This window comes from Megalops cyprinoides, chromosome 1 (genome assembly GCF_013368585.1).
Source record: "Megalops cyprinoides isolate fMegCyp1 chromosome 1, fMegCyp1.pri, whole genome shotgun sequence".
Lineage (NCBI taxonomy): Eukaryota > Metazoa > Chordata > Actinopteri > Elopiformes > Megalopidae > Megalops > Megalops cyprinoides.
The window spans coordinates 52,221,464-52,241,282 of NC_050583.1; the positions used below are offsets into that span (position 1 = coordinate 52,221,464).

A 19,819-nucleotide genomic window follows, 5' to 3' on the forward strand; every position below is an offset into this window, starting at 1 on the left:
GCTGTGCACCCTCCGAAGGGGTTAAAAACTTTTTTGTCAGGAGAAATAAAAGCATGCGCGTCCTTAATAAATCCCAGCGCTGGGACCCACTTGAACCATAAGAGGGCGCTATTTTGAAAAACGATCCATTGCTAATCTACTGCAATATCACTGACCCTTTGAACAATAGGTGGGAAAAAGATGACCTCAGGAATTTTTTTCTGTCAACCGCTCCCCATCCCCCAATCTCCCAGACACACCACCCCTAAATGTGCCTTCATGTGTATAAGCTATAGGCATAATTCATTGCTTTAAAAACATTCATAATGCAGCCCTATTCATTATTCATAGTAAATTTATATTTCCAGTAATTACAGAGCTCCTGCTTATCAGTGTGGGTGTTTAAGGAGATGCTCGGATAGCAGAGATAAATGGCTGAGCCCCTCTCTGCTAATTGGAGCAAGGTCATCAACAGGGCACAAGATGGCTGTCAGGGAGCTCAGCCTGACATCTGTTTTCACCCTGGCAGTCAGATGCCACCAAGACAAACCCCACACAGGAACGTTAGCGCAGACTTAACACGTTCCACCTTAAGTCCATGTAATTCTCCACTATGGGAAGAAAATCTTTGTTTATAAAGTACTGTCTTAACCTTCTTATCTTTCAAAAGTATTGTGTTACAGAATTTAATGTTATTACACAAAAAAATGTAACTCTAAACATGTTCAACAGCCAATGTTTTGTCTCAGAAAGCATATGTACACTATTGTCTTTTTCCAGAATTATGCATTGGAAAGCCCTCCATCCATTACTGTGGATATATTTTAAATAAAAGTTTTATCTTTGCGTTCATTGGTTTGTCTTTCTCCCACCTATCCTCCCTCTCTGATTAAAAATGATTGGCTCATATGATGGTTGGCGAGACTGCCTTCAGCTCCTCTCCATCCACAGATATGTCCCCCTTGCGTGTGTCTCGGACCTGGTATCCACAACCCGTTCCAGCTCTAGCACTCTTTCTGGATCAGTGCTGCACCCGTGAACACTCCCACCATAGGCAGAAGCCAGCAATTTGGGGGGGGGGGGGGGGGGGGGCATCTGCTCTTCAGCAGTTCTGCCTGGAGCACAACAGTTCCCCCTCACGGGTCATAGAGGGCCTTGCCATGTGGCTCGGAGTCACCCTGGCACAGCACCCGGACTGGCACACCAAGCAAAAGGGAAGCCCCCGAAAGTTTGTCCGCCTGATCCTCACTGATGAAAGCATGCCTCAGAGAGGGCTGTAAGACCATCACCTGGTCCCATGTCAAGACCTTATGATGTCACTTTTCCCCACTTGCAGGAGAGATGAACAGGTGAAAAGGTTCTCAATGTCAAGCACACACATGCACACTCACATACACAAACACAGACAGACAGACAGACACATATACATATACACATACTCACACCCCACTCACATCTATGTGTGCGTGTGTGTGTGTGTGTGTGTATATATATATATATATATATATATATATATATATACACACACACACTATATGGACAAAAGTATTCAGACACCTGACCATTACATTGTAATGACTTAATGTAATGACTTGTAATGATCATTCATTCTGTAGAGCATTTATGAGGTCAGGCACTGATGTTGGACGAGAAGGCCCGGCTCGCAATCTCCGTTCCAGTTCATCCCAAAGGTGCTCGATGGGGTTGAGGTCATATGCGTACATATATATATACATATATGTACACAGTGTTCCAGTGCAAGATGGCCTACTTGCCTAACTTTTCCAGTAGTAGCATTCCAGAATTAGCTATTGCAGTAACCTTCTACAAGTGCACACTGCAAATACTGGCATTATGAGAACATAGTACGAAGCTACAGTGATCTCCTAAAGTCTGTGATGTCACAATGCAGCGGGCTTCGGCCGGCAGGTCGCGGACTCACCCAACCGCGAGTGAGACATTGCCCTCCTTAATCCTCTCAGCCACACAGCGGCTACATATATAATCCACATTAAAAATGTACCTTCCTGTCAGAAATCCTAACAGTGCGGTGTCTGGGCCCTGTGAGAGTTTGCATGGAGGCGCCTCACTTTGGGGAATAGGGAATCTGCCAGTGAGAGGGGTTAGAGGAGATATGTGTCTGCTCCAAAGAGGAATTCACCACACGTGTGCAACAAACCTCTCGCACTCTAACTTTTCCTGACACATAATGGGACACGATTCCCAGATGGTCCATTAATTTATATTAAAGATGTCATTCAGGATTTCATAATTGATTTCATTCTTTCCTCATGGATTCAAACCCAGCACTTTTCTGTTTTAATAAGCAGAAGGCTTACATAACTGTTATTAATGTTTGGGAGCACGATCGCCCATTTTGACAATACTGTATATTTTTCTCATATTCGTTTTACTTTGATTTGTACACTTTCTGTATGTTCTGAAAAAGCTTCTCCTTTTTTTTTCCAAAAATCACGGTTCGTTGTTCTTTTCTTTTTTTGTTATTCAGCACCACAGTGATTATTATTCCTACTTTTTTTTTTTTTTGCATCTCAACCTGTCATTTCATGCACGCAGAATGTTTTTTGATGGGACAGTAATGGGGTATTAAAAGAAGAATGTGCCCAACCATTATTCCTTCCCCAGGGGGCTTCGTGTTGTTTGCTGGTACACACTTGACGACGAAGACGCCCGCACTTACATGTGTCACGCAGTTTTACATCTCCGCTGTCTAGAGAATTCCCCGCCATACCGCCATGGCACTTGGCGTGACGGTGTATTGCAACAAGTGCCTGCGACTGACGACGACAGCCTCAGTCATGCTAACCTGTTTTTCTTTTTATTATTATTTTTTGTTTCGTGCACTCGCTCATTACTTTTCCTGCTACCCGGCCTCAGCACCAGTCTTCTCAGAATAGACCATGCGATCAGTGATGCTGTAAATGTGCGGAACAGTTGATCTAACGGAGACCGGTCTCATTTTTAATGCCGCTGTGTCTGAATCGTTTCGCTCTATCTACGATGGAACACAGTGACTGCCAGTGTAGGGGGGCACAGTACACTGTAATACATGTTGCGTGCCACTATTTTAAATTACAAAATGATATTACCCAATAACGGATAGCATATTAACCGATATATATCTAGTGTCACTGCCGACCATAGTGATGTCACCGTAAAACCAGAGTGCACCCACACACAGCTGAGACATCAAGATCTCAAATTAATATAAAAAGATGTCTGCGTTGTAACAACTTTAGCTTAATCTTAAATATCATCCGCCAGTACACTTAAAAAACCAAATATATCAGGGAGTTCATAAAAATGAAATAATATTATATGAACACATTAATAAAGTAGTGCTACTCCAACAACAGTGACTGCATGCAGCCAAAGAAAACTAGCAGATATTGGATACAAAGAGTTACCCCCCAAAGTGATGTTCTCCTATCGCAGGGAGCAGCACAATAGACTATAAACTGAAATTTAATCAAAAGACATTAAATATGTGTAGACACTGATTCATGCTGATTTAGAATATGACAAAGTGGCAGCTGCAGGATGGAAAGCAAAAAAAAAAAGTGCACTGAGGTTCAGACAAGGTTAAGAACAAAAAGATCATCACTTGATCCTTTTGTCTTTTCTGCCTTTCCCCTCCCTTGGCACTTTGGAAATATCATATTTCTACCTATTCTTTTTGTCCCAAAAAATGGCTGAAAGAGGACGTATGGTTTCAGTTAAAGACTTAAGCAGTGCTTGAACTTTTTGTGCTTTCCAAATTGAACAATCGGGGCAGTAAATATCCCTGCTGCGGACCTATTAAAAAACTGATTTATAACTGTTAAGTATCATCTAACGTGTTAACCAGGTGCTCACATGTTATTGCATGAAACCCTACCTGGGTTTAAATCAAAAGAAGGACAGTCCAAGATGTGCACAATTAAATTCCCAGATTGCCATTTTGAACGTGTGTGGGTGAGGGGACATTTGTCATAGGTTTAAAAGAAGGCAGAAATCTCACACACGTTTTCCAAACCGTCCTCCACTTCCTGTCTGTTTCATTTTTTTTTTTTTTTTTTTTTTTTCTCCTCGTGTCCTGTGTGGATTCCCATGGTTTACTGGCATTTCCTGTTTCTGGCAGTGGGCTGAAGGGGAATAAATCCCGCAGTCCTGGCAGGATCCACGGAGCATCCTGGACACTGTAGCGGCTATTGACAACCGAGTGTTGTCAGGGGATATTAAAGTCCTGCACCGGGCCCACTTACGTTATTATTTCACGGACGTGCCCGTAATCGGTTCCATCCCTCTCCGATGTGGTCCCTGCCAACATGTGTCCATTGTATTTAATAGCCCGGCGACAACAAATGCATGTTGCTAAGCTCCGAAAAGTAAACCTCACCAAAATAACCTCCGCAAACTGCCTTCGCAGACGTCCGCCGAGGTAATATGGAATTTTCTTGTTTTGTGCAGGCCGTAATTGCTTCCAGACGCCCGGGCTACCCCTGCAGGTCTTCGGCCCGGCCGCATTCTCTCCTGCTGCGCCGCCGGCCAACGAAATATCTCCTTACCGAAGTGTGGTTTTCTACTGCCGTGGCAGCTCTTTACTCCTTGTCAAACATCCTATTTGGAACCACAGTAATTTGTTTTCATGTTATCTGCGCCTGAGAGAATTCTGCGGCATTGTAACTCGCAGGCAGAGTGTTAAAACACTCGATCCCGGCTCCACTTTTCCTGACCTTATCACTTCCTACTCTGGAATATGTTTACTTTTTAAATCTTGATGGTTATCTCCTGACTCGGATCAGTGTTCTTGACAGCTAACACACATAATTTAGTATATTTGATTTATTGTGTCCCACCACTGTATATATCTCTTCACACACAGACACACACACACACCCAAACACACAACCACACACACGTACCCTGTAAAGGTAAGGGTTTTAGAAGTTTAATACAGATCTAGTGAGCACTTCAGTCTACTACAAAGTATAAAGCCAAAAGCAAAATCCATAGAAAATAAAAATCAGTATTTACCATTATTACTTGATCCCGCACAGATATTTTTTTCTGTTTTAAAGGTAAAACCTATTTCAAAAAGTTTGAGCAAGGAAGAAAAAAGTAACATCAACTTAAATGTGCTCTTCATTTTGCCTAGGCCCTATGATATCTAAAAGCATTGTGAGAGGTTGAAATTTTACAGGGCTGTAACTGAATGAGGTGAAATACAAAGATAACATGGATTGTGTGGGCTGTTGAGTCTGACAGATACACAGGTTTATAACCTATGATTTGCATGGCAGTCAAGATAATATGCACATCTTAATGTTTTAGCAAGCATAGGGTGACCTGGAGGCAAATACGGAACGGTGGACCCCACTTCAGCCCCCACCCCCAAAAAAAAATTTTAAAAATTAATTAAAAACACACACACACATACACACACACAAGGGTACTGCAGTAGACAGCGTTACTCAAACACACACCAGTAGACGGCGATAATAAAACACACGTGAGTTACTGTAATAGACGATGCTATTGAAACACGTCACCAGCACAAACATGTTACATGGTGCTACTCAGGACCATTGACCACTATCTTAATATCATAAAATATAATAAAATTAAAGAAAAATAAAACAATGGGTATTACTCACAATTGAGTTTCCCTGTAGCTTCCTCCAGACGTTTTTCTTCCTTGTGTTCATATTGTCTGCACAAAGTCCAATGACAATTCAATTAATTTAACAAGATATTCCGTTTGCAGATCTGACATTTCACCAGGCACAGATGAAAACTCAACTATTTTAATATTAACACCACTCTCTGGCTGAAAGTAACGTATAAGTACGGGGAGTATCTTTGGCTACGTTTACACCGCAGGTCGTAATGCCCAGTTCTGATTTTTTTGCCTATATCCGATTTTTTTGACGGTATGTCTACATCTACTTTCAAAACTGACCCATATCCGATACGCGTGTTTACACTTGCCTAATACCTGAAACGACTCGCATGCGTGAAAGAGGGTCTGGTTACCAAAATCAAGCACTGAACACTGTGCGAAAATGGACGCCACCAATATAGGCCTGATGTTAGCTCTGCGAAGCATGTGGGGTCCACAAAACATTGGCTAATTTCTGCGTAGAAGGGGAAAAAAGGCTGTTATTGCAGCCTGTGCTTACGCGGCAATTAGTGCTGCTACAGCAATTAAAAGAGAAGTTTGGGTGCGGGAGAGGACTAGGGACTGGTGGGAACGAGTTGTCGCGGGCTTCGACCAAGACCAGTGGCTCACTGACTTCAGGATGGGTAAAGAAACGTCCGACATGTTGTGCGAACGGTTATCACCAAGCCTCTCCTACGAGGATACAGTTTTTCGTCTGGCCATCCCAGTGTAGATGCGCGTTGGGATTGCATTGTGGTGGCTTGCGACAGGAGCGGGCTATCGCACACTGGTGCATCTGTTTGGTATAAGCAGCGCATCAGTGTGTGTATTAGTCCATGAGTTTTGCCAGGTCGTGCGAGACAAGTTGTGGTGTGAGTACATCAAACTGCCACAACATGATGAGCTGCAAAGCATCATCCGAGGGTGCATCCATAGACAATCAATGCGTGCATCTGATAACAGGCCTACGTTATTACACAGCAAAAAAAAATACAAGATTGTTGCGGTTTAATGACATACGAAACGCAATGCTAGAGAAAATCCGCTCTGGCTGTTTAGACGACAGTCACATTGGCACATAACCGATTCATATCTGATTTATTTCCACATATGGAGGAGGCCTGAATCTGATTTGGAAATATCCGATCCCATGTGCTTTTTTCCTGTTTACACGTTCATTTAACACATCCGAACTGTGTCACGTGAGCAAAATATCGGAATTGGGTCACTTATCAGTGACGGTGTAAACGTAGCCTTTATGTCCTTATGATCTGATGCATCCACGGTTAATGTGACATATGAACACTTGTCCAAATCACAACGCGCTTCTTCCTCTGACAACGGAGCTAGCACGTTGCAAACAATAGCCTGGGATTTAGTGCGTGCAGAGGAAAATTTGGGATCACAAATTTTCTTGATCAGTTTAGCTGTGTAGTCACAAGATTGGAAAATGTGCCCGTGCTCCGCTGAGCGATACGCAAAAAGTCCTTCACTTGCATAAACTTTGTCAGATTCTGAATTTTGTCTCACAAAAAACTCTGTGACACTTGGGGTAGCACACTTACTCTGATACTCTATATCATTCTGGCCTCCATGTGCAATGGGAAAATGAGCCCCACAAGTAACAAAGATTATTTTGCTTGCATCGAAAACTGACGGATCCCTCTTGAGAAATTTAAATTCCCTTTTTAGGTCTTCGTTGAAGTTACAGGCTCGTTTTTGTGACATATTTAATGAAATCCGTAGTTATCTGGCTAGCCTTTAGCCATCCCTCGAACTACAGTATAATCAGCCATCTTGTAACATTTCAATTGGGAGCGCGTGCTGCGCAGGCGGGCTTGGGGGTGCAGGCTAGGATCGATTTTTGTATGATATGATGTGATTCGTGCTGATAAGATGTCCACGTACTTTGTGCCTTCATTGTGCAGGAGCAGACAGGGCCGTGTGCATAATGCAATGAGAACCTACAATAATAGCAACTGCAGTCAGAAAACCCATTGAAATACGGTACACATACGGGACAAATCAAGATTTTCTCAGAATAAGTCGGGACACATGAAAAGGGGCTGAAATTCGGGACTGTCCCAGGAAAAACTGGACATCTGGTCACCCTAAGCAAGCAGTTTTCTAACCAGCAAAACCACTGACTCTGTTTGCACCTCCATATCAACATGCAGGAGCTGTTATATTGTTACACTAAAACACACCAGAACTTCTCTGGCTTTACCAGTGCGAAACTGTGTAAAACAAAAAAAACCTGGCCACATCCACAGAAAAAGACGATTCATTTACAAAACATATTCTTCCTTCTTTAACAAACAGGCCTGCAGATAGATATCAGCTCTAATAAGCTGATATGCCTGTGCACTTTAAAATCCGTAGCCCAGTTCTGCGTTCCCAAGACAGATGAAAACATACCGACTGCATAAGATTAAGCTGTAATTTACCCCACATACTTCCTTCACAGTCATAATTGTTGGAGACATTTCTTTTTTTCAAATCTATCATTCTGTGGCAAGCGGTAGCAATGTTAAAATATGAAATGGTAGCGGGCTCACTGTTTTATTAATGGGACGGCCTTGGTGTTCCGAGGCAGCGTGTGTTGGGAGCTTTGGGTAGCTCCCGTTGACTTGATGTTAAAGCTCCCGCTGACAGCGGTAACAAGGCGTTCCCGGCGATCCAACTGTCACTGACCCTTCAACCGTCACCCAGCAGCTCCTGGATTCCCAAACCCCCCCTCCTGCCTTTAGTGGAGGAGCGGGGTGCCGTGCAGGCGGCCCTAGCCTCGCCCCTGGTGGCTCTGGGTGGTCTTCGCAACTCATTTGCGTGCGGATGCCTTCACCTTGTCAGGGCCAATAAATATCCCACCAGTGATGCTCGGAGCTGCTGGTTCTTAATATTGGATAAGACTGGAGGAGGCTGAAGTTCGCTTCCTGTGTGCACTTTCTTAGTCTCTTAGTATGGCCACCGGGGGCCTGGGCCTACAGCAGAGATACACAACCACCCCCAACCGACATACACACGCTATCTAACCCATCTACACCCCCCCCCCCCCCACCCCCTCCCCCCTCATACCAATTCATTATTACAGATCTTAATAAGAGCAGGCAGAGTATTAATATGTAAGAGATCAAGAGATTATTGATTAGCATCACTTGCTTAATATCCCCTGTCTGTCATGTAGTTCAACAGGCCTTTCATGATTTTGTGTGTGTGTGTGTGTGTGTGTGCGTGTCATTCCACTTAAATATTCATGCAAAGCACTGCTTTGTGCCCCTACCGCTGAATTACTAATTAAACTGTCAAAAGAAATACAATATGCCCTTAAGCTCTATTATCATAGGGGTCATCTGAAACAGAGCTGGCCTGCCTGGGCCTAGGGGGTAATTAGCAGTAACCACGCGGTGTTTACCTTGCGTTGTTACCTGTGGCCTAAAGCAGGGCACAGCAAACCTCAGAACACTTCAGCCGTGCCTTTGAAGAACCCCAGATGCCATCCTAAATCACCATGATTGGGCACAGAGATTGGAGAGCTGAGAGTGTATAACAACATAATCAGCAATTATTGCAGGGAAAATGGGGAGAACCGCAAATTTTTATCTCATTAAAAAAGAGCCAAGTAAAGTTTTTTTTTCTTATACATATATTCCCTGTCACTGGCATTTTTTTCTTTTGAATTCAAATGATTTTGCTTTAAAGGTAAGGGGCTGAGAATCTGGAAATTAAATTCAGGCGCAGCAAGAGAGATCAAATTAGCCGTGCTCTGTGGCTGAAATATGACTGACATTTGCTCCGCCAGCCGCCTAATGGCGGGGAGGCTCAGAGTTTATCATTGCTCTGTCAGTTTATTTCCTGCCATTATTGTTGCCTCGGATCTTCTGTCAAATTATGGCCGCTAATTTCTTCCCATTTTTTATGAGGCCTGTTAGCGGGGCGCTCATTAATGAAGTCCAAAAACGGACCAGGATCCTCCCATCAAGACGGTCCGTCAGCGGGAAACTCAAACCCAGATCATTCCCCGACAATTTATCTCTCTCATGATTCTTTATACCCCACGCGCATTATGGCACCAGTTTAATTTCGGCTTTTTATGTGACTTGTTAATGTTCTTTTTTAGGGGACTCTTAATACCCTCAAAATTTGTAGAATATCACGATAAATCAGGACCATGCCCATCTAATGACAATTTATTTCGCCCATTATTTTTTATTCTCTTACCACATTATGGCACCTAGTTAAATTTCCTTTCCTGTGACCTTTATGGGTGCATTTTAAAAGTTAATACTTTGGAAAAGTTGATATTCAAAGGCTTGAGTTTCTTTAGTTGTGTCATATTTTCTCAATTTATGCCCAGTGACATTCAACATTCTCATCCTGACAATACACTTGTACACAGTGTGTGGATATTGCAGAGACGATAATGTTCACGTACCCATCTTTGTATTTCTTTGGCTGCAATCACAGTTGAAAAGCAAACTCAGAGGCACGTTGTGATGGCCTACAATTCAGTACTTGCATGATGAATTATGCTTTTACATCATTTTCCCAATTCCGTGCAAATGAGTCCAAAGAGTCAGTTGCTGGCAATTGATAGTTAACTAACTGGGAGGCTACATCCTCCTAAAAGTAAAAGAACAGCAAAGAGCACTTTCTTTTTAATGTTGAGTAATGTACCATTTATTACAAAAAAAGTTATCTTGTAAAGACAACAGCTTTCTACATTCATTCCCTGAACTGAAACACATGTTACGCATTGTTGACTGCCTGCCACGGAGTCCAAACTAAGCGGAAAACTAGGTTGTGTCCTGGGATATTAATTGGTGTGCTTATTCGTATGTGCCCTCTTTGTGCTTCAATTGTGCAATAATGAAGAGATTAATCTGAAACAATCGGGGGACAAAGAGCTCTTTTTTGAATGCATACAATAACGTATATGGTCCCAACAGTGTGAAGATAAAAGAAATAAAAATGACATTGTGATCACTGATGTTTTAAGTGCCTGGAATGCCCCCAAAACAATGCCATCCAGGAGCACTTAATTATGTAACAAGTTAAGAGTGTCGTGAATTAAAAGCACACACCAGAATGAGGATGACAAAGTGATGGCTAGAATTAAATTAGATTCCCTTTATGTGCCTATTATTTGGTGATGAATTGGATTTATATAATTTACAGGCTACATATATGAAGGGTTAGGAATAAGAAATGGCTTAAAGCGATCTCTGTAGATGAGTTTTAAAAAAAGTGCTTCAGTGTTTCACATTTCACTCATTTTCAAAAAGGTTATTTTTATGCCTAGCTGGACACCAACACAACTTAATGACTTCAGTACTAGACTCAATGAAAAAAAAGTGTGTTTGTTGAAAAAAAGTATCACTTGCATTTATTAACTTGTCACATTTCGATTGGATCCAAGCCTTAGTATGTTTGGAAAGCTGTTGTATTTTTTTTCTTTTTTTTTTTTCTCTCTTCAGAGAGACTATAGTATTCAGGGGGCTGTAGAGTATATGTATGTGTGTGTGTGTGTGTGTGTGTGTGTGAGAGAGAGAGAGAAAGAGACTTCTCACCTTAGCAGTGGCATCGTTAGGCCTGAGGGTCCAAGGCTACAGCCCGAATGTTTTATGAATAGGATCTCAAAAAAATTTTTTCTTTTTTTTTTTTATAAAAAATAGCCCCGGATATATTCATCTGTCATTACGATCATACATTAAAGCCCTTGTAAATGATATGATATCGTTGATCAAAAACGCAAGTATGTTTGGGACCTCTGTGTCATTCAAGCAGCAGATCTACTTCACACTACTTGGCACATGTGCATTTTGTGTGAGCACGAGAGAGAGAAAGAGAGCGCACCGGTTACAGGGCTTGTCATTGTTGGCATCTAGTGGTAGCTAGCTAGCTAATTCACTAAGGCAAGACTTGAAGGCTATGCATATAAAAAGCTGTTTCAAAAAGAAAAAGGATGAAGGCAACAAGGCGCAGGCGAGGCTAGAGAAGGTAGAGGAAGGGTTATCTCCAGTTGCTGTAGCAGCAGATGAATCAGGACGTGAGAGTGCCACTGCCTCATCTACAAGCTCAGGTTGGTGAAGAAGAGGGCTCTTTAGCTAGCTAGCTAGTCTAGCTCAGCGGTTCTCAAACGTTTTTGTCACAAATCTTTCTGGGCTGGGCTAAGCCCCCAATGTTTCAAGATCCTAACAATGCCTCTGCGCCTCAATATTACCTCTTAGGACACTGTTTCATTGTTTTGAGAGATTTGCAGAGTGAGCAAGGTATGAAAGTGACTTTCAGCCTTGGGAGAATCTATGGTACAAACTCTGACCATGTCTCCTCTTAAATACCTCCAACAACCATCTTCACTCCTACATGCCATGGTATATTATATATAATATTCTTCTATGGGCTGAAACTTTTGGTCTTACTGTCTCAGCATTGTCTGTGGTAAGGAAAACTTCAAAACAAAAAAATCGTTCAGTCTGGTTGGCAGGTCATCTTAATGTGGAGGTGATGCCCTTCTTTCTCTTGGACAGGAGAGTTTCCAGAAAGACTGGCACGATTCTCACACACAGTCTTCACCGGAGAGTTTGCATCGCATTTAGCATGTGACTAATAATAAAAGTGTAGTTTTCTGCACTGTCATTTGCACTCTTCAGCACATGCCAAAAACTGAGCTTTGTTAAACACGTGAAGCATTTCAACAGGGTAAATATTTCTGTGTTTTCTAGATCTCTGCTATTTTGACTGTTCATGTCTCCTATTGGTGTATTTACTGATATACTGTATCTGTGCAGGTGGGTCATTGTAGGTTATCCCCCGCACTACTTAGTGGACTCTAATAATAATAATAATAATAATAATAATTATAGTAATAATGCAAAAGCCCATTGGTCATTTAAGTGTGAGATTCGCAGAATGTAGTGGTGGACGTGAAAAGTTGAGAAGTATTGATTGCTATACATCACTGCATTTGCAAATGAATGTGAATGACGGAATTGCATGAGACCCGTTTTTCTGCTCTCTGCAAAGTCTGGGGGATTCTAAAGCAACAAAGGAGTCACGTGATGAACCCCACTTGAACCCACCCCTAAATATCAAACCGTATTCACGCTCATGCTCTTTCTGAAATACACATATGCGTTGATGTTCAGACATACCCAAGTCCTTGTGCTCTGCATTACTCCTTTGAGTACCTCAATAAAGTTAATATCAAGGAACTTCTGATGGCAAAGGAGCTTCGATTACATTTGCTATTAATGATAGCCCACAATTGATGTCAAATGAATGACCGCATGCAGTGAAAGTCCACACCCTACTGAGGAATCTGGCCTGACAGTCCCAGGAATTCAGGCCAGCTGTTAACAGGGCAGAGCCAGTGCCAGGGCTGTGCTTTACTGCCTATCCAGACATTAAAAAGAATATCAGATTTCGTAGACTTCTTTGAGGATGCACTCTCTTTGAGAGGAAATTTCTTTTGAGCATATCCAAAGTATTTTTTTTTATATGGAGACCACTTCACCCTGAATTAATTCTGTATATATGGATATGAATATATATAGATATTATAGCAGGATCTCTCCGGGTTCACTAAGAGCAGAGGGGACATGTAAGTCTGCAGTGAATGATGGTATTAACAATGACACACACCAAAGAGAGAAAACTGTCCACAGTAACTGACATGTTACTTGTATTATCCCTTCTGAAGCTGATCCAGAGAAGATGATGTTATTGTTTTTACATGGAGTGACACAGTTATGCACTTTGAAATGTCAAATAAGAGAAAACCTGTGCCAGGGGTAGTCTGGTCGGTTTTACTTCACAGTGTTCCTTGAGTTGTATTTTTAGACTGATATTTACAGGTTTCCCAGATAAGGAACAGTGCTTTTAGATACCACATGCAAGGTACCATACAAACCAAGGCACTTGTTCTGTAGCTGCGCAGTGTTTTTCTTTGAACGTGCTATTTTAATAAGGAACAAGACTTTTAAGTTTATTTTTTGATTGACACTAACGGAGCATGTGTGTCCAATCTGCTCCTCAGGATGTGTAGAATGACGTTGATCCTTATTTATGCTTTTCGCTGTTGGCATACTGAGAGCAAACTGCCCACTCCACACCAAATTAATTAGATTGGCAGCAAGCCCATGATGGAAAATTGGAACCAATATGTTATATCCCGTTGATTTCAATGAGGCCTTTATTTAGACCAAGGCAGACTTCAAATATTTCTGTCATTAACGCATTTACTCATAGAAAAAAAATACATCCACAGCGGCTGGTGATAATATCATAAAGCCAATGATTATTTTGTTTTCTTTATTGTGTGCTTGACAAGGGAATGGACTGAGGTACCTTTAATACGATATCGGTGCTTGTTTACCTGTGCACCTTAAGGCTTACCTGCATAATCATGAAAGCAATCAATGATTTGTATGCTGGCACCAAAGTGCGTGGGGGGGGGGGGGGGGGGGGGGACTTTTTAATCATTGATAAAAATGCAATGTTTATGTTTGTTTGCAATGATACTGAAGGTGGCTGAGGTTGAACTGTGTGCTCCTGATAAAAAAAAAAAGGTTTTATAAAATAAACTAATGGCTAACATTAAGGGGCTGGAGAAGAGGGACTGGTATGTTTCCACACCATGTTGTTGGCTGAGCATAAATCCTTTGTAGTGCTTGCTCCTCTAATAACAACATTGCTAATTAATAAGTTCTACACAATTATAAATTAACTTCGGATCAGGACTCCGGCTTTGCATATAATTTCCTATAATCGCTAAAGCTACTGCAAAACCATGCCTCATATCAACCGTAACTTTCTTATTTAACACAGACAGGCGGGTTCTCACCGGGTTTAAATGTACAGCAAATTATCTCTGCTGGGACTTGGCAAGAAAACCTAAAATCACAGCAGTAATTTTTTTAATTTGAAATAGCATCCTTAATCGTCAATTTTTTTGCGAGCTTTGAAGGAATTAATCTTAATATTTTAATGTTATTACAGGAGGAGGAAAGGGGAAAGGAAGGAGGGAGCAGCGATAATTCGTTTCCGTAACTGTTACCACCTTTTTTCCACGGCGTCTGCAAAATGATTGGGGTGGACTCTGCATGCTTGCTCATTTATAGCACCTAGGTGGTGAGACACTTACTCCATAATGAAAATCCACAGTAATTAAAGGTGGGAATGTGCAGAGTTCAGACACGAGCTGCATGACATATAGCCGGCTGCTGTTATTCCTCTGTGGTTTATCAAAGGCTACTCCTTTAATATGGAGATTATGCTTATGTACTTGTCTCTACTTGAAAGGCATTTTCCTAATTTACTTATTAATGAGATGTAAATCTATTTATACTGAGGCCCTCAAGTTTGAGAAAACGCGTCTATTGAGCATGCCATAAATCCTACGATTTGAAAGAGAGAGAGAGAAAAAAACGGAGACTCCCCATTCTTGTTCCCTTAAAAAATTTATATAGTCCATGTTAAATTTATTAATATTGCTTGCTGTCATTCAGTTTGCAGCTCTCTAACAGAAATATGACTTGACAGCAGCCACATTAAAGATGTATGCCATTGTATTCAACAAAGATTAATGAAGCCCAGTAAAAATAGCTGTAAAGGAGAAAGTGATCGGAATGTGAAATCAGTGAATTAAACGAGGCCTTGCGCACCATATTATAATATGCATCGGGGATTTTTAGCCTTGCAAAGTGCATTTGGGAGAGCTGCAGTATTGTGTGCGTGTACTTGCGCCTAGGTGAGTGGGACATCTTTAGAGCAGATACAGTTCAGAATAGATATGTGAATGTTTCCCTTTTTTGCCCTGGGGTAGTTTTTATGTGAACATTTAGGAAACAAAATCAAAGTTTTGATGGGTGCTAGATATCATGTCTTTGTTTTTCCTCTTAATCTTGTTTATTGCTGAATAGTTATATAGAAAGCATACAATATACTGTCTAAGATATTGGCATATTTCCCTCAATACATGTCATTGTAAACACGCAAAGCAGCAATGTAATCGACATACATCTCTATGTCTCTTTTTGTTCACTGACAACTAGCAATCTTGGCACTAGGTGACATTACCTGAAAAACCCCCATATGTGTAATAAAGATCATTTTACTGTCAATTAATTTAATCAGGCATGCTCAGAGTATTAATTATTTGACTGGTAACCAGCACAGGTATATTGTTCTGTCCATTTCAGGACATTGTTAAATATCAGCTGGAAATACTGAAGCTGTATCTGAGAACTATATGGCCTCACCCCTCACCCACTTTCCATCCACTGTATCCAGCTATGCTAAAGCATCATTTCACCAGTAATGTAGGGAGCATCAGGTTCAAAAAAATATTACGTCAAAAGGAGAAGTGATCATGTGGGTGAATGTTTCCAAATGGGCAGTGCTTTATAACCCCTTACGTTCAATGTTATGTAGCATAACTGTCACCCATTGTTTATTTAAAATATGATACAGCCATGCAATAATACCTTAAGGTGGCTACCTTTCCAGTTTGCAGCAGTAGCATCGAAGAAGACATCATACCCACTTCTATTACATAATCAGACAATGAGTAGCCATGCTTTTAGTGCAGCAATTAACAAACTAGTATTTTAATTGCCTGAGTAGTACATGTAATGATCTGTTACAATACATGTATCTGCTTGAAGTGAGGGAGATTTTTATGAAGTTTTATGAGTTTGGGATGTGATCAAACTGCATGACAGCATGTGAAGTTACAATCTTTATTTCAGTAGTAGTCCAAAGAGTGAAGCAGAATGCCATGACAGTGCATTATATGTTGTGTTTTCACACTGTGTGGTGTTTTGGGGTATGAGAATGTTTGGGATGAGGGATTTTCGAATGAAGCCATAATGGATCAGGAACGACAATGTATTTGATGACAAGGAATGATATCTGTTCTTTTAAGGTTTTGATATTTCTGGCTGATGTTTGAAAATGTCCTAAAATATGTACTCTATTAGCATCTCAATGTCGAAGGTCAGAGGATGATACTGTATATTAGCACTCCTATCAGAAATGCTTCAGTACTGGACTTTACTCTTAACTTTCAGCAGAAAAAAAAGATTTAAAGTCTTATTCTGTGTGCACACATTTTATTTGCCTAATTAATTCGTCTGAGTTCACTCAATTCATTTCCCCTTTAGAATTATTGATCAAAAATCAGGAAATAGATTCTTGGTAGAGATTTTATGTCCAAAACATTATAGTATACTGTATGTCTAACCATGACCAAAAGCTAGTTTCCTAGCTAAATTGATTGGTCAGTGCAGGTTTTTAATCCAGTGTTCAAAATGTGGGCTGGCTTACAACATGTAAACTGTGTCAAAACACAGAGCCAAAAGGCAAGTGCCACCCAACAACAGATAGCATTACCTAGCAAAGCCAGTTGCGTGTTTCATATTGTTTCATAACTAACCACGAGATCATATGGGCCTGAACTGAAATCCCTTGTTACTCGATTTAAGCCTCAGATATGGACCAGTAAAATGGACCAAAAATGGCTAAATATGCTGTAAGTGACTGATTATACTGACAATGGACATGTGTCAGATTTAAAGGTATTTTATAAAGAATTTGTATGGTTGTATTACACATGTGGAGTAGAGACATGCAGGAACTTAAACTGCCGCACCTCTCTCCACCAAAAATTCAATAAAATAGCTCTGACATTCCCAAGAAAAATAATGACCTGCCATTTTGCAAAAAAAAAAAAAAATCTTGCTTCAAAATTGCTTCTGTCTGGCTTTTTGAAGATTTTTATGGTATTAACCCTTTCACACATAACTTATTTTTAGGCTATGTAGTGTGCATGTTACATGACATGGTTTGTTATGTTTTCATTAGTGTTATTAAGCTTCTCATAGTTTTCAGTTAGCATTTGCTGTATTTTTTAGTGTTATGTATGTTTTTAGTGCTGTTTCCTCAAAGCTAAAATTAGCTAGAATTTTTCCAATCTAGTGTTCTAATCGCAGCAGTTTTAGCATACATGCTAAATGGCAAATCACACCGGTGTGACCATACGGGCAAAAGGGTTAAGTATTCAGCAATCAATAAAGGAGGTATGATGGGGTTAATAATTATTTACTACTCAAATCTAACCCTAAGCTTTTAATGTGGAGTTCAAGAATGGTTTGTTAATTGCATAAAAGAGAGATTTAGGTGACAGTTAAGAAGTGCAATTTTATATAATGCTAAATTTTAAAATTTTAGTGTGAAAATTCATTTAAAACTCACTCCGATCCACTGTGAATAACTCAATTTGATTCATGTTTACTGTACTTTTGTGAACAAAGGTTGTTCCCCAACATTATTCTTTATGAGTTCACTGGCCCTCCTAGAAGATCTCAGAATTAACGCTGCCCTCTTGAGACATCTGGTATATAGTATACAATGCAGGAATGCCAGCTCATGATGCTGTAGTTTCATTACACTGTATTTAGGAACAAACAAATGGAAGCAGCAATTTTACAAGAAAAGGCCCGCAAAGATATAAAACCAAACTGCATCTGTAATGTATATCTGATGCAGAGATGCAGCTTTTCTCCTTCTGTGTCTTCAGAATTTTAAAATGAAAAGATCTCTTAGGGAGAAAAAAAATACTGGTTTCACTCCTGCAATTCACTAAAATATTGAACACCCCCAGTCCCATCCAATGCTCCTATGCAATTAAAACACTATAACAAGTATGATGAGGCTACCCCGTCCTTTACTTCCAGAACACACAAACTAGAATACACAATCTTACACAAGTTTACACAAGGAGATACACAAAAAATATTTTACATTGGAGCTCTGTCATCTACACTGTATATATAGGCAATGGCAAATGATGGCAAAAAGAAACAGACCACTGCATAGCTCATCAGTGATCAACTAATCACTGAAGTTAATGCTTTTCATAATAATATTGCAATCAATGCTTATATATATATACACACACACACACGCACACAAACTCATCCGTTACCCTTATATTATGCATATATATACTGGGGTCCAAAATTATTGGGACACTCACTTTTTTTTCGGAAAACCGACAATATTTTTGTTGCATATTCCATCAGACATTGGGAAAGTCATATTTATGTCAGTGTCAATTTCAGCTTCATCTTCTGTGACCATGTTCCAACCTTCTTAGGTTTATATAGGCTTCTGTATGAGTGTTCAATTAGGGGGCAGGGCAACGTTCAATCAGGCCTAACTGAAGTGATGGTCATTTTTTTCACTTGTCTGCACTCAATAAGTATGTAGGTACCTTTTAAAATTAAGTTAATGTCATGGAATTGTCGGTTTGTTTGACAGAATTAATGTCATACATATTATTAAAATGTTGGAAATAAGGGTAGTCATCAGGCAATCGTGTGCCAACCACATAAAGAGATGTTTTGAAAATGTTAATAGTTGCCAAAACATGTAACTGTTTTCGCCACACCATAAATTAGGTTCGAGTGATAAAACTAATAGCTACAGGGACACATCCACACACCACAAAATGCCCAGGTATCCCAATAATTTTGCACCCTAGTGTATATATATATATATATACAGTATATGCACCTCACCTAGGGCACACTAGTATGGTCAAAAAGTTATAGTTACTAAAGTTATATACTTGCAATTTACCTGTGATTGTTCTGAATTTTTGTTTTATTTTGACTGATTTATATTGACATCTCAAAATTCACTGACCTTAGGATGCAATCAGTGCTGACGTTCATGAATTATCTTCTATGGTGAATTCCACTGAAACTCTAGTCAATGTGGCCACTTCCTTTGGATTCTGGTACCTTTCCACTTGTTACACTTTCGGATATTGTTTCATAACTAACCACAAGGTCATATGAACTGAAATCCCTTGCTACTCGATTTAAGCTCACAGATGTTAAGGGACTTGCTCTTGAACCTCTGACTACTTCTAACCCCTACAACCCAAAAGCCGCAAATTGCGGCCATATGAGCTTACCTCATTCTCTGCTGAATAGTTGGGTTATTTTTCCACATAGCAACTTCCCACTTTTTTGCTGTGTACAGGAGGCTTGCCAGTTTCAGTTCTAATACATCATCAGTAAACGTAAAATTGGCTCCACAACAGTGAGTGCAAAGTCTGCCTATATTTTTGTATCACAAGCAGTTCTCTTGTTTAGCTCAAAAACAACTCCA

At 40.4% G+C, this 19,819-nt stretch overlaps 1 long non-coding RNA gene across 1 annotated transcript in view; it reads right to left on the minus strand.

The window, feature by feature from the left end:
- Positions 1 to 19,646, minus strand: part of LOC118793338 — a 23,168-nt gene extending 3,522 nt beyond the window's left edge. The window contains exons 1-2 of the long non-coding RNA XR_005005654.1: positions 19,349 to 19,646; positions 5,637 to 5,692 (exon numbers count right to left, since the gene is read on the minus strand). This is a non-coding gene — a long non-coding RNA (uncharacterized LOC118793338). The remainder of the gene's footprint in view (positions 1 to 5,636; positions 5,693 to 19,348) is intronic.
- Positions 19,647 to 19,819: the final 173 nt, after the last annotated feature.